The sequence below is a fragment of the Castor canadensis genome, chromosome 4 (assembly GCF_047511655.1).
Source record: "Castor canadensis chromosome 4, mCasCan1.hap1v2, whole genome shotgun sequence".
Classification (NCBI taxonomy): Eukaryota; Metazoa; Chordata; class Mammalia; order Rodentia; family Castoridae; genus Castor; species Castor canadensis.
This window is the reverse complement of record NC_133389.1, coordinates 149,231,545-149,247,923: the sequence shown is the minus strand read 5'-3', so window position 1 is coordinate 149,247,923 and position 16,379 is coordinate 149,231,545.

Here is a 16,379-nt window from a genome sequence, read left to right as displayed (position 1 = left end):
ACTATGAAATCAGGATGATTTGCTAGACATCAAAAGAAACCTGCTAATCCTACTTTAGCTGCTGGACGTCCACCTCTAGATTAGATGCTTTTTTATATTATTGGCAGGTCAAAGCATGAACAAGTAGGCTCAATCTTTGGATGTGGCAAATTGGACATGCTAATTATATGCTCAAAGTTATAGTTGGGTCAGTTTTCCAAATTTCCCTTCTCCTTTTCTCCCTTTTCTCACTTTCCTCACCCACGGAATTCCCAGGGCTCCTGAAGATCAAGCTCCAGAGTAAGTTATGACTTGCTAACCATGGCCTGAGCTGCCTTGGAAGAAGATTTTTAATCTTTCTATGTCACTGGAGGTACTTAGGTACAGATGGATGTCTTCTTGTAGTGATTGCTATAAGGGAAATCAGAAATGTGCTTATCAAGTTTAGATATCAAGTATTAAGTTATTTGAGATACCAAATATTAAGCTACTTAATAGTTTTATGATTCTTCAAATTTCCAGAAGTTTTTTTGTCTATAAAATGTATTAATACCTCTCACAGAATTATGTTTTATATAGATAAATTGAGATATATGGGAACTTATATATGACATTAGTTATTATTATCTCATTTTCTTTATTTCTTTAGGCTATATTCTCTCAGGTGGTCAGAATCAAGGTACATTATGGTCATAGACAAGGGGAGAAGTGGGCTTCACCACAATATCTTCACAAAATCTTCTCTGCTGTTTTTTTTTTTTTTTTTACAATCTAGAAGTTTGCACTTCTATTATTTCTCTTGTCCTGCTCATAAGAAGACACATCTTAGTACTTAAGGGCCTATGATCTAGTAGAAAAAGTTCTGGTCATGGAAGAGGAAAGAAAGGAACAAGCTTATTCACTTAAGGATATTCAGTGTTCTTTTGTGACAATAGAATCCTGTCCTTGTGGGACAACATGAACCCTATGCAGAGGATCTGGACTATTCATAGATTTGAGGAGGTCTATTTGGGGACTTTGACTTTGGCACTTTTGCTTCCATGATCATGACACTTTACATTTGAACATTTGGGAGAGTGGTTTACCTTATAAAGTCAATGTGTGTTTATAGACAAAAGTAAAGCAAGGTAATGACTGCATTAGATCAAGGGACAGTCCACAAATATTGAGGGAAGTGGTAGGAAGAGTAAAATTATGCAATGGTTATAATATGAAGAAAATTTAAGCTGGTTGAAACAACCATAAGGAAAGGACTAAAGTAGAAAGAAGAAAAATAGAGGAGAGAAAACCAAATTGGGTTATAATGCATACGTACATGGAAGTGCCACAAGGAAACTCCCTGTGTAGCTCTCTTAAACAAGCGAAACTTCATTTCTTTTTTCTCTCTTTTGCAAAATTGGAGAACAGGAGGACAGAAGAGGTCCTGCCTGCGGGGGAGGGTTGTTACCAATGGGAGGGGGGAGAAGTTGTAGAAAAGATGTAGGAGGGTGAATATGATGCAAGTACTGTGTACAGAAAAAAGATACCTGTTGAAACTGTTCCAGAAATGGGGGTAGGAGGGAAAAGGAGAACAGTGGAGGGGGTGCATTCAAGTATTATATATTTGATATATTGTAAGAACTTTTGTAAATGCCACAATGTACCCCCACCCAGCACAGCAATAAAAAATAAATAAATAAATAAATAAGAACATTAGTTTCATGACTGGTACATGCCATGTTTTAGAGAACAAAGCTACTGTCAATTACAAGATGAGCCACTATTTTATGTGCTTTTAAGTTTTAAAAAAAATGTTGGCAACTAAACTATGATGCAATATCCTAACAATAACAATAGTCCTATGAAACCAGACTCTCATTTCTTGAAATTTCTTTTATCTATTTTGAGAAATTGAGCAATGTCTCTAGTCTTCAATTACATTGGTGTACCACAGGCAATATTTATCTGTATGTCAGTAACAAAACACAATTTACCTATGCGTAGGTAGTTTTTCCCTATATTCCCATGAAGCAATTGGTTGTTGTTGTATAAGAAAACTAAATAATTACAATCATTTCTCCAGTGAAATATATTTGTCTTACTAATATCATTTTGTGCCTCAGTCTATTTCCATGCTTCCCTGCTTACAAAATAAGTTTTTGTTTAAATGGCAAATTGCAGTGCAATCTTTTTGAAGACATTTCAAGTAGCAATTAAAATTGGCATGTGTAATACCAACAAAATACATTACTCAATTGCAATGATGAAAAAACGAATAGCCATGGCCATGTTTGTTTATGCACAGGCAATGACAAATGCCACGTGGCTGTTATTAGCTAGCAGTGACTTTAGGATGCTATAACTATTAGATGAAACCTAACCTATCAAACATGTCAAAATGTGATAAACATGTACGTCTTAGAAATGATGAAATGAGATAACTGTTGTGAGGAAATGAGTTGTGTAGTCCAAAAAGTTTGGAAACCTTGGATTCACCACAGTTATGCAAGTTTCTTTTAATGTTGGACTTCAGAGAGACTTTAATATGGTAATAAGGATTATGAGTCTTCTAGAGAAACTGCGCTTGGCAAAATTAATTGGCCATAAATATTCTTTTGAATTTCATCTTTTTTGGACCACTGATTTGAAGAAAGTATTTTGGAAAATGCTTTTGTGGAGAGATTGAAAAATTGGAGTTGAAAGAATTTTAAGGAAGGGATTTTTGACAATGATTTGTTGTAGAACAGTCAAGAATAAAGACCTAAAAATAGGCTATTGGTTTATTAGGAAGTCATTGCTAAAGTTTGAGGGTATTGTTGGAACTGAGCAGTGTGCATTAAAGACAGATCACAGGGAGTTAAGGGAAATGGTGAAATGAGTTAACTGATACAGACTGTATTTTTGAGAAGCCTTGGCAATGAGAAATGGAGGCCCATAGCTCCAGCTCCTAGTGTAGCAGCTTTTACAGTGTGGTTCTGCTGGGTTCAGGTGAGTGTTTCTACCCTCTCTGCCAGTTTCTTTGAATCTTGGAATACATAAAACATGAAAAGCTACAAAGGTATTATTCTAGTTAGAATTTTAACTAAAATAATAGCAGAGATACTCTGAGTGAGGATCTGAGATCTTCTCTGTATAAATTATGTACATTTGACTCCATGAGATTAGACAAAATCTATTTTGATTATGTGTATGGCTTTTTCCCCCTTTTATTTTCTGGTTCATTGCCATAAAATGGATAGATGAGTTTCACACATAAGAGAGGCTAATTTGCTGATGATAAGCACCTGAAATACATGCATTGATTAATATGCAACCTTTGTAAACCCTGGAAAACTGCTTTAAATATATAGTGAATAAAGTATTCATTATGAGATTTGCAGTGAGGAAAATTATAACTTTTCTAATTAATAAGGCATTTCAAGGGGAACAGTCAGAGATATTTATTTCAGACAAAAGAATCATTAGTGTTCATATATTGTATTTACATCTTATATATGTGTCATTTACAATTCAAGTATTCTTACCATCAGGTTTGAGCTGACCAACCAAACTTCTTGTATTTTAATATTGACTAGTATTGGGTAATAACCTATACCACATACCTCTGCCATAATTTGGTTAAAGTGGTTATGAAAAGTACTTTGGTTTGAGACTTATAAATTAAAGAAATTCCCTTTTAATTTCTCCACAGAGAGATCTCTGTTGCTATTTTAATTTAGGTATGAGATAAATGTGTAAAATGAGAGGAAGAACAACATGATAAAATGTAAAGGAGCTTATTATTATTAAACAAGAAGAAAAATTTTATCCATGATTCCATCTAACATTATGGAGCCTCAGGAGATAAAATGATCTTTGTATATAATGTTAAAATATATATTCACATATATATTAAGATATTTTGATAACATTTAATGGAAATATTATTTTTGATCTAATTGTTCAACTTCAAGAAATTCACCTTAGGAAATATAATACTGAATAAATATGAAGATGAGGTTTAGGAATTCATCACATTATTTATAATATTGAAAAATGGAAAATTACATAAATAATAATGATGAATAAACACACCTGTGACATATTTGTCATTGAGAAAAATATCTGACAGAAGATTTCCAAGGGTTGATGTGAAAATAACTAGGCATGATACATTGTATGTAGCATGTCCTTAATGTTAAAAACAACTTTAAATAAATATAAATAAATGTGACATCAAATAGATATTATCTTTGGAATGTAGAAATCTGAGTAATTTTTATTGTATTTTTTATTTCTCTGCTTTTTACAGTGCATATATACTATTATATTGCTAAATATTTTCTAAAACATAATAGTAGAAGAAATACAATGTAAATAGTAAAGCATAGCATTTAAGAAATTTTTAAAAAATTATTTCATAAGAATGAAGATATGAAAAGTGAAATTTGATGATGAGTTGGGTTTGATCAAAGAATATATTTTCCAAGCAAAACTTATGCAGAGAGTAGTTAAAATAACACTACCCTTGGAATGTCATCTAGGTAATCCCAATCTCAAGTTCTTTCACTAGAAAAAAAATTTTCAGAGAGGTAAATTCAATTAAAACTAAATAAAACAAAAGTAAAATTTAAAAATTATTTAATTGGCCCACGGTGAAAAGTTCAGCCTACAACTGAAAAATTTTCACATACCTTCAAACTAATATGCTTGCATCAAAAATTAGAATGCATTGAAAACTTCAAACATTGTGGCCAAGGAGTCAGTTCTTATGCATTCAGCCACAGTTTTGGTGTCACTGCAAGAAGGTTTCACCTTCTGAAAATAGTCCCCACGATGTTTACTTTCTGTGGGTCTGCTTCACCTGCCCTAACAACAGAGTCTTTCCTTTTTCTTTCATTGTGGTTGTGAGAGAAGGTTCTAATCAACCACAGAGAATTAGTACTCATGGCAAGTGTTCTAAGAGCTTAAATTATGAACAAATGCTGCCCTAAGATCTTGACAATGTGTCCTGCAACAAATTAAGTAATAATCTATTATGATTCTATGTAATCATTTTGATTTGTCATTTAAAGCACATACCAGTTAATAGAATATGTAAAAACAACATTGTAGAGACTCCACATTGTATCAGGCTCTATTCACATGCTAGAGAACATGTGGGTAAACTGACTTCCTATAGAAAACAGCTCAGTTCCATAGACATGAATTTTCCTTTTCACATCTGATCAGTCACCTTGTGAAGGTTACAGATAAGAAGTGTCATCAAATCAGCAGAAATCCATGTCCATACTAAAAATACCTGATTATGTTCATTTCTGCATTATTATGAGCTAGATACTCAGAGGAACTCCATCAAATACAGCAAGACTAAAATACTGTAATATATAAAATAGGTTAAAATAGCCAACTGACAGGAAAAGAAGGAAGTCCTCAGAGGTCAGGAATGAGGCAGAAATATGAATCCACAGAATTAGTGAGTCCTGGAACTGGCAATAGGAATATCTGGTATCTCTGGGAGCCTAATGCTGGGGTTTTGGATCTTATGAAGGTGTCAGGTGATCTAAGCTGAGGATCAAAGAGAATTTGATTTCAGATCAGACACTCCTTCAAAAATTTGGGCTCATCTAAGAGTGGTGCTTTCAAGATGTGACCAAAGATTAAAAAAAAAAAAAAAACTTACTTGAAAGAGACAATAAAGAACATGCTGTGGCTCTAAGAAATAGGAAAAAAATTTCTTCTGAGAATTGGAAATTACAAACCTATAAGGATGCAAGCTGGAGCATAAATTTCTATTCCTGCATAATTAAGATATGAGATAAAATAAAGTACGAATGTGAAAGTTGAGTTTAAAAATGTCTCAGCTTGGTAATGTCCCTAGACACATGGCAGAAGCAAACACATATTTGAAGAAACACAGTATACTTTTTGTTCATTTGTTTGTTTTGAAACTGATTCTCATTATATAGCCTAGATGGGCCTAAAACTCACTATGTAGCCCAGGCTGGCTTTGCCTCACTTTCCTGAGTCCTGGAATTTCAGACATATACCACCATGATGCCTGGTTGGAAAAACTATAATTCAAAAATAAGATTGAAGCATTTCCACAGATAAAACTCCAAGAATATGAGTTTATTAAAACATACACAAGCACACACAATTAAATAGAAACACATTTCCATGAGAGAATCAGTAGACACAGCAATGGAATCAACCAAAGATACACAACATTAAATAAGTGTGTTAATTTATTTAAAATAATTTGAAAATGAAAGTAAAGTATAACCAAAAAAGAAGAAAATACAAAAACTGGCCAGGAAAATGTAAATGTTTACAAAGTAAACTTCTAGAAATGAAGAGCATGATAATCAAATTTATAAAAGCTACAGGCAAAACACCATAAAAGTGAGATCATGGAGACTTCTTATATGCTTATGACACAAGAACATTTTACACCAATGGATGCATCAAGGAGAACTGGAAAACCTCGTCAATTTCTTCTTTTCTTTTTCAGTAGTACTAGGGTTTGAACTCAGGGTTTTGTATTTGTTAGGCAGGCACTCTGTCACTTGAGCCATGTCCCCACCCCTTTTTGTTTTTAGGTATTTTACAAACAGGGTCTCATGTTTATGCTTGAGCCAGCCTGAACCCCATTCCTATTTAAGCTTCACAAGTTTCTGGGATGACAGGTGCACTCCACCATGCCCAGCTTTTATTGGTTAAAATGTGGTCTTGCTAACTTTTTGCCTGGGCTGGCCTCAAATGGCAATGCTCCTGATCTCTGTTCTGAGTAGCTAGGATTACAGGTATGTCCACCGTGCTTGGCTGACCAGTTATTTTTTTTAAATGCATCTGCTTGAAGGCATTGAAGCAATAATAGATAAATTAAGATTATCAGGTCAAGAATGGATTAAGAAAATGTGGTATCTATACACAATGGAATTTTATGCAGCCATGAAGAAGAACGAAATGTTATCATTCGCTGGTAAATGGATGGAATTGGAGAACATCATTCTGAGTGAGGTTAGCCTGGCCCAAAAGACCAAAAATCGTATGTTCTCCCTCATATGCGGACATTAGATCAAGGGCAAACACAACAAGGGGATTGGACTATGAGCACATGATAAAAGCGAGAGCACACAAGGAAGGGGTGAGGGTAGGTAAGACACCTAAAAAACTAGCTAGCATTTGTTGCCCTTAACGCAGAGAAACTAAAGCAGATACCTTAAAGCAACTGAGGCCAATAGGAAAAGGGGAACAGGTACTAGAGAAAAGGTTAGATCAAAAAGAATTAACCTAGAAGATAACACCCACGCACAGGAAATCAATGTGAGTCAATACCCTGTATAGCTATCCTTATCTCAACCAGCAAAAACCCTTGTTCCTTCCTATTATTGCTTATACTCTCTCTACAACAAAATTAGAAATAAGGGCAAAATAGTTTCTGCTGGGTATTGGGTGGGGAGGGGGGGAGTGGGTGGTAAGGGAGGGGGTGGGGGCAGGGGGGAGAAATGAACCAAGCCTTGTATGCACATATGAATAATAAAAGAAAAATGAAAAAAAAAATCCCAAAAAAAAATAGATAAAAAAAAAAAGATTATCAGGTCAAGAATTGGAATAAAATGAGTACCCAAAGAAGTGAGATGAATATTTGGAGCTGGGGCATCTTTAATTCCAGAAGAAAAATAAACAAATTATAGCTCCCCACAATAACATATACAAATATCACAAGGTAGTGTTGGTAGAAATGAAATAGACACAAAAGAATGTATGCTATATGAAGGAATTCACATAAAGTTCAATAATAGACAACATTAAGATGTAGTGATTTATGGGTGCATGTTTAGAGTATCCAAGAAAGTTATTAACACAAATTTCAGGAATGTTTACCTTTAGGGCATAGCAAGGAAGTCATGATTGGGAAGAAGTATGTGATGGAGAGGTGTATTTGTAGGGTGCCAGGGATATCTTATTTCTTCTGCTACATGGGGATTTATTGGAGTAAGCTTTACAATTAATTGTCTCTTGTGTTTTATAATTGTTACATGCATTTTATATTTCATAATGAAAATAGATTAATAAAGAGACTTAGTGTACAAGATGATAGTTAAGAAAAAACTAGAAAATATAGAAGAGAGATTAAGAAACTTGTAAGACAGTGTGAGAAGGTTCAACATACATGTAATGCAGCATCCCTCCTTACCATGTTTTTTGAGGTAAATCTGTAAAATACTGAATATGAGAAAATATATTCAGAGAGAAAAGATTAATTAGTTAACAGATGAATGAGAGTGATAATGACAACAGACTTTTCAGCAGCATTAATGGAAGTTGAAAATTAGTGGAATAATGTCTTCAAATGCTGAGGGAAATTAATGTCAAACTAGAGTTCTATACTCAGTGAACTAATATCTCAGGGATGAGAGCAAAATAAGTATAATTTTAATTCAAAATGTAAGATGAAGAATGTTTCTTATAGATGGATCTTCATTTAGGAAATTTTAAAGAGTCAATACTTACAATAAAAAGAGTAATATTATAAGGAAAATCTGATGCAAGAAGGAATGGTGAGAAGAAAATGGTAGATATGCAATTAAAAATTGACTTTATAAAACAGTAACAATAATGTCTATGTAAAGTTGAAAACCAAGAAAAAGAACCAAAATGGTAGATAATAATTACATGTAAGAAGTATAGCAGTTAGTGTTCTGAAATTTTTGTATTGTATATGTCAAAAATAAAGACATATTTAAATTTAGAGTTTATTAAATTAAAAGTGTTAAATTTAAATATTAAAATATAAAGGGTAGCACTTAAAGAAACAGAAGCAGATCATATAATATCCAAGCTATTGATGAGAAATAAAAAAAAGATAAAAGCAGCTTAATCTAAAAGAAGCTGGTTGCGGGGGTAGTGGTGTTTAAGAAATCCAGAACACATAGGCCATATAAAGCATATACAATATGTTCGGAGAAATGGTTGTGAATGGAATAACAATTTCAATAAATATAAATTACAAGTGGACTAAATGCTCCAGTTAACACACAAAGTTTGTCAGACAGAATAAACAGAACAAAGCAAAATGTAGCCATATTTTGTTTATAAGAAACATACCAAAAATATAATAACACAGAGTGGTAGGATATAGAATGATGTAGAAAAGCTACAGAACATAAAAATTGGCTAAAGAAAGCTGCTATCATTAGACTAACACCAACCAATTTAGATTTTGTAGTGAGAGAAACATTGCTAGAACTAAATGTTGATTAAAATTCAAATTCATGAATATAATTACTTAAAATTAATATTATGGTAATGAAAAATCTAAAGAAATGTTGAAGTGATGAGAATGAAATGACAAATACATAATCACAATGAGAGTTTGACACATCTGTCTCAAAAGTTGGTAGATTCTGTTGATGAGAGCTTAAACAGGATGTTTACTCTAATTGTTATATTTAGAAAATTATTCAAAACAATGCAACTGTTGCCTCATTTTTCAAGCACATGGAAATTTTTCATAAAACTGACCAAATACTGGACCATAAAAATCTCAAAAAAAATTATAGAAAAGTGGTTTCTTCCACATAATCTTCACTGGCTATAATTTAATAAAGCTAGAAATCTATAGCATATATCCAAATATAGTTTGAAATTTAGGAATATATTTCTATTCAATCACAGTATAAAAAATCAAAATGGACCTTATAAAATAACATGAATTGTTCAAAAATGAAAATTCTATTTTATTTATTTATTTATTTATTTATATTGTTTTATTATTCATATGTGCATACAAGCCTTGGGTCATTTCTCCCTCCTGCCCCCACCCCCTCCCTTACCACCCACTCCACCCTCTCCCTCCCCCCCCACCCCTTCAATACCTAGCAGAAACTATTTTGCCCTTATCTCTAATTTTGTTGAGAGAGAATATAAGCAATAATAGGAAGGAACAAGTGTTTTTGCTGGTTGAGATAAGGATAGCTATATAGGGAGTTGACTTACATTAATTTCCTGTTCGTGTGTGTTACTTTCTAGGCTAATTCTTTTTGATCTAACCTTTTCTCTAGTTCCTGGTCCCCTTTTCCTATTGGCCTCAGTTGCTTTTAAGGTATCTGCTTTAGTTTCTCTGCATTAAGAGCAACAAATGATAGCTAGTTTTTTAGATGTCTTACCTATCCTCACCCCTCCTTTGTGTACTCTTGCTTTTATCATGTGCTCAAAGTCCAATCCCCTTGTTGTGTTTTGCCCTTGATCTAATGTCCGCATATGAGGGAGAACATACGATTTTTGGTCTTTTGGGCCAGGCTAACCTCACTCAGAATGATGTTCTCCAATTACATCCATTTACTGGCGAATGATAACATTTCGTTCTTCTTCTTGGCTACATAGAAATCCATTGTGTATAGATACCACATTTTCTTAATCCATTCGTCGGCGGTGGGGCATCTTGGCTGTTTCCATAATTGGCTATTGTGAATAGTGCTGCAATAAACATGGGTGTGCAGGTGCCTCTGGAGTAACCTGTGTCACAGTCTTTTGGGTATATCCCCAAGAGTGGTATTGCTGGATCAAATGGTAGATCAATGTTTAGCTTTTAAAGTAGCCTCCAAATTTTTTTCCAGAGTGGTTGTACCAGTTTACATTCCCACCAACAGTGTAAGAGGGTTCCTTTTTCCCCGCATTCTTGCCAACACCTGTTGTTCATGGTGTTGCTAATGATGGCTATTCTAACAGGGGTGAGGTGGAATCTTAGTGTGGTTTTAATTTGCATTTCCTTTATTGCTAGAGATGGTGAGCATTTTTTCATGTGTTTTTTGGCCATTTGAATTTCTTCTTTTGAGAAAGTTCTGTTTTGTTCACTTGCCCATTTCCTTACTGGTTCATTAGTTTTGGGAGAATTTAGTTTTTTAAGTTCCCTATATATTCTGGTTATCAGTCCTTTGTCTGATGTGTAGCTGGCAAATATTTTCTCCCACTCTGTGGGTGGTCTCTTCAGTTTAGAGACCATTTCTTTTGATGAACAGAAGCTTTTTAGCTTTATGAGGTCCCATTTATCTATACTATCTCTTAGTTGCTGTGCTGCTGGGGTTTCATTGAGAAAGTTCTTACCTATACCTACTAATTCCAGAGTATTTCCTACTCTTTCCTGTATCGACTTTAGAGTTTGTGGTCTGATATTAAGATCCTTGATCCATTTTGAGTTAATCTTGGTATAGGGTGATATACATGGATCTAGTTTCAGTTTTTTGCAGACTGCTAACCAGTTTTCCCAGCAGTTTTTGTTGAAGAGGCTGCTATTTCTCCATCGTATATTTTTAGCTCCTTTGTCAAAGACAAGTTGGTTATAGTTGTGTGGCTTCATATCTGGGTCCTCTATTCTGTTCCACTGGTCTTCATGTCTGTTTTTTGTGCCAGTACCATGCTGTTTTTATCATTATTGCTTTGTAATATAGTTTGAAGTCAGGTATCGTGATACCTCCAGCATTGTTCTTTTGACTGAGTATTACCTTGGCTATTCATGGCCTCTTGTGTTTCCATATAAATTTCACAGTAGATTTTTCAATCTCTTTAATGAATGGCATTGGAATTTTGATGGGAATTGCATTAAACATGTAGATTACTTTGGGGAGTATCGACATTTTTACTATGTTGATTCTACCAATCCATGAGCATGGGAGATCTCTCCACTTTCTATAGTCTTCCTCAATCTCTTTCTTCAGAAGTGTATAGTTTTCCTTGTAGAGGTCATTCAACATCTTTTGTTAGGTTTACACCTAGGTACTTGATTTTTTTTTTTTTGAGGCTATTGTAAATGGAATTGTTTTCATACATTCTTTTTCAGTTTGCTCATTGTTAGTGTATAGAAATGCTAATGATTTTTCTATGTTGATTTTATAATCTGCTACCTTGCTGTAGCTATGGATGATGTCTAGAAGCTTCTGAGTAGTGTTTTTTGGGTCTTTAAGGTATAGGATCATGTCATCTGCAAATAGGGATATTTTGACAGTTTCTTTACCTATTTGTATTCCTTTTATTCCTTCTTCTTGCCTAATTGCTCTGGCTAGGAATTCCAGTACTTTGTTGAATAGGAGTGGAGATAGTGGGCATCCTTGTCTGGTTCCTGATTTTAGAGGGAATGGTTTCAGTTTTTCTCCATTAAGTATAATGCTGGCTGTAGGTTTGCCATATATAGCTTTTCTAATGTTGAGGTACTTTCCTTCTATTCCTAGTTCTTAGAGCTTTTATCATGAAATGGTGTTGGATCTTATCAAAGGCTTTTTCTGCATCTATTGAGATGATCAAGTGGTTTTTGTCTTTGCTTCTGTTAATGTGGTTTATTATGTTTATTGATTTTCATGTGTTGAACCACCCCTGCATCTCTGGATGAAGCCTACTTGGTCATGATGAATAATCTTTTTGATGTGTTGCTGAATTCGGTTTGCCATTATTTTGTTGAGGATCTTTGCATCAATGTTCATTAAGGAGATTGGCCTATAGTTCTCCTTTTTGGAGGTGTCTTTGCCTGGTTTTGGGATAAGTGTAATACTGGCTTCATAAAATGTGTTTGGCAGTTTTCCTTCCCTTTCTATTTCGTGGAACAGTTTAAGGAGGGTTGGTATCAGTTCTTCTTTAAAGGTCTGATAGAATTCAGCAGAGAATCCATTAGGTCCTGGACTTTTCTTTTTCGGGAGACTCTTGATTGCTGCTTCAATTTCATTTTGTGTTATAGATCTATTCAGGTGATTAATTTCCTCTTGGTTCAGTTTTGGATGATCATGTATATCTAGAAATCTGTCCATTTCTTTAAGATTTTCAAATTTGTTTGAATATAGGTTCTCAAAGTAGTCTCTGATGATTTCCTGGACTTCCATGGTGTTTGTTGTTATCTCCTCTTTTGCATTCCTGATTCTCCTAATTTGGGTTTTTTCTCTCCTCATTTTAGTCATGTTTGCCAGGGGTCTATCGATCTTGTTTATTTTTTCAAAGAACCAACTTTTTGTTTCATTAATTCTTTGTATGGTTTTTTTGGTTTCTATTTCGTTGATTTCAGCTCTTATTTTTATTATTTCTCTCCTTCTATATGTTTTGGGATTTGCTTGTTCTTGTTTTTCTAGGAGTTTGTGATGTATCATTAGGTCATTGATTTGGGATCTTTCAGTCTTTTTAATATATGCAGTCATGGCTATGAACTTTCCTCTCAGGACTGCCTTTGCTATGTCCCATAGGTTCTGGTAGGTTGTGTTTTCATTTTCATTGACTTCCAGGAACTTTTTAATTTCCTCTTTTATTTCTTTGATGATCCATTGTTCATTAAGTAGTGAGTTATTTAGTTTCCAGCTGTTTGCATATTTTTTGTCTTTACTTTTGTTGTTGAGTTCTACTTTTACTGCATTGTGATCAGATAGTATGCACAGTATAATTTCTATTTTCTTATATTTGCTGAGGCTTGCTTTGTGCCGTAGGATATGATCTATTTTGGAGAAGGTTCCATGGGTTGCTGAGAAGAATGTATATTGTGTCGAGGTTGGATGAAATGTTCTGTAGACACCAAGTAGGTCCATTTGATCTATTGTATATTTTAGATCTTGGATATCTTTATTGATTTTTTTGTTTGGATGACCTATCTATTGATGATAATGGGGTGTTAAAGTCTCCCACAACCACTGTGTTGGAACTAATATATGCTTTTAGGTCTTTCAGGATATGTTGATGAAATTGGGTGCATTGACATTGGGTGCATACAGATTGATGATTATTATTTCCTTTTGGTCTATTTCCCCTTTTATTAGTATGGATGTCCTTCTTTATCTCATTTGATCAATGTAGGTTTGAAGTCTACTTTGTCAGAGATAAGTATTGCTACTTTTGCCTGTTTTCAGGGGCCATTGGCTTGGTAAATCTTCTTCCAGCCTTTCATCCTAAGCCTATGCTTATTTCTGTCAGTGAGATGGGTCTCCTGTAAGCAACAAATTGTTGGATCTTCCTTTTTAATCCATTTTGTCAAATGGTGCCTTTTGATGGGTGAATTAAGTCTGTTAACATTAAGTGTTAGTTCTGATAGGTATGTGGTGATTCCTGTCATTTAGTTGTCTTAGTTGTTTGAAGGTTTGATTGTGTGTATCTAAGTTGAGGTTACTCTCTACCATCTTGCTTTTTCTTTTTCTGTAGTTTGGTGCTACTTGTCTTTGCATGGTTAAGTTGGGTTTCACTTTCTGTGTGCAGAGTCCCTTGAAGAATCTTTTGTAATGGTGGCTTTGTGGTCACACATTGTTTTAGTTTCTGCTTATCATGTAAGACTTTTACTGCTCCATCTATTTTGAATGATAGTTTAGTTGGGTAGAGTATCCTAGGGTTGAAGTTATTTTCATTCAGTGCCCGGAAGATCTCACCCCATGCTCTTCTTGCTTTTAATGTTTCTGTTGAGAAGTCTGCTGTGATTTTGATGGGTTTACCTTTGTATGTTACTTGTTTTTTCTCTCTTACAGCCTTCAATATTCTTTCCCTAGTTTCTGAACTTGTTGTTTTAATGTTGTTATGTCGTGGTAGTTCTATTTGATCTGATGTTTTTGGTGTCCTGGAGGCCTCTTTCATCTGTATGGGAATATCTTTGTCCAGATTTGGGAAATTTTCTGTTATTATTTTGTTGAATATATTATGCATTCCCTTTGCTTGCACTTCTTCTCCTTCTTTGATGCCCATGATTCTCAAGTTTTGTATTTTGATGGAGTCAGTGAGTTCTTGCATTTTCTTTTCACAGGTCTTGAGTTGTTTAATTAATAGTTCTTCAGTTTTTCCTTTAATTACCATTTCATCTTCAAGTTCTGAGATTCTGTCTTCTGTTTGTTCTATTCTGCTGGATTGGCCCTCTGTTTTGTTTTGCAGTTCTGTTTCCTTCTTTTTTCTGAGGTTTTCCATATCCTGGGTGGTTTCCTCTTTAATGTTGTCTGGTTTTGTCCTGAGTTCATTTATCTGTTTATTAATCGTGTTCTGTGTTTCACTTTGGTGTTTATACAGTGCTTCTATGGTTTCCTTTATTTCTTCTTTTGCTTTTTCAAATTCTCTATTTTTGTTGTCTTGGAATTTCTTGAGTGTCTCCTGTACATTTTGGTTGACCCTATCCAGTATCATCTCTATAAAATTCTCATTGAGTACCTGTAGTATGTCTTGTTTTAAATTATTCTTGTGGGCTTCATTGGGTTCTTTGGTAGAGTGTATCTTCATTTTGTTGGAGTCTGGATCTGAGTATCTGTTTTCTTCATTCCCCTCTGGTTCCTGTACTAATTTTTTGCTGTGAGGAAACTGGTTTCCCTTTTTTTCTGTCTTCCCATCATTGTCCTTGGTGTTGTTACTGTCCCTGTACTGCATGCAATTAAGTATTTTCTAGCTTGTAATAATAACAATGGTAATATTTAGAATGGAAGGGTGAGAGGAGATGGAAAGCAAGAAGTTAAAGAAAAGGGAAAAACAGACAGGTAGGAAAAAAACAAAACAAGGAATCAAACAAGAAAGTTTCAAATATATAAACAGGGAGTGTTAGTGTACTAATCAACAGTAAGCTGAACAGGCCTTAGAGAGACAGAGAGAGGATTGAAAATAAAAAATAAAAAGAATAAAGATAAGAATAAAAATAAAAAATAAGTAAATGAAAGAAAAAAGTATATATATATAAAATAAAATAAAACAATATGAAAAATAGAAAAAAAAAAAAAGAAAAAACCTCCAAGTTCAAATGCAATGAAGTTTCAGTCTTATTAATTTTGGTGTCCATCTCAGTCTCCAGTCCTGGAGATGGTGCCTCAGATGTTCTTCTGTAGTTGTCTCATCAAAGGGCATGCATAAAGTAGAACAAAACTGCACAAAAAAACAAAAAACAAAAAACAAAAATACCCCACAAAGTGTCCCAAGTTCAAATGCAATACAGTTTCAGTAAGTTTTTCAGCTTGCAGGTGTAGTTCGGTTGATTTCTCATCAAAGGTAGGGAGAGAGAAAAAAAAAAAAGAGTCTGGAGACAGTTCTGTGAATGGCATCTGCAGCTGTGGCTCGCCTGCCTACTGCTGTCAGCCTGCTGTTGCTGGCAGTATTATTTATGCAGATCTCTGGGGTGAGCTTAGCACTCACCTGGCCCCCAGGCTTTGTTTACTCAGAGTTCTCCTGTGCACAAGCCTCTGCTACAACCTTTCCCCTTTCCAAGCACACTGGGAAAGGTGACACTGCACCCGCTTTCTCAGGCCTGCGTGTTTGTTTACAGTTCACATGGGAAGTGTGTCTTCCCCCCTCTCCTGTGGAGTTTTCCTCCCACCACCACTTTCACAAGCTTTCCTGCTTGTGATTACTGGGCAGTGCTGCTGCTCCTGCCAGCCGCCATGTTTGTTTACAGCTCACACAGGAAGTGGGTCTTCCCTCCTCTCCTGTGGAGTTTTCCTCCCTCCACCACTCTC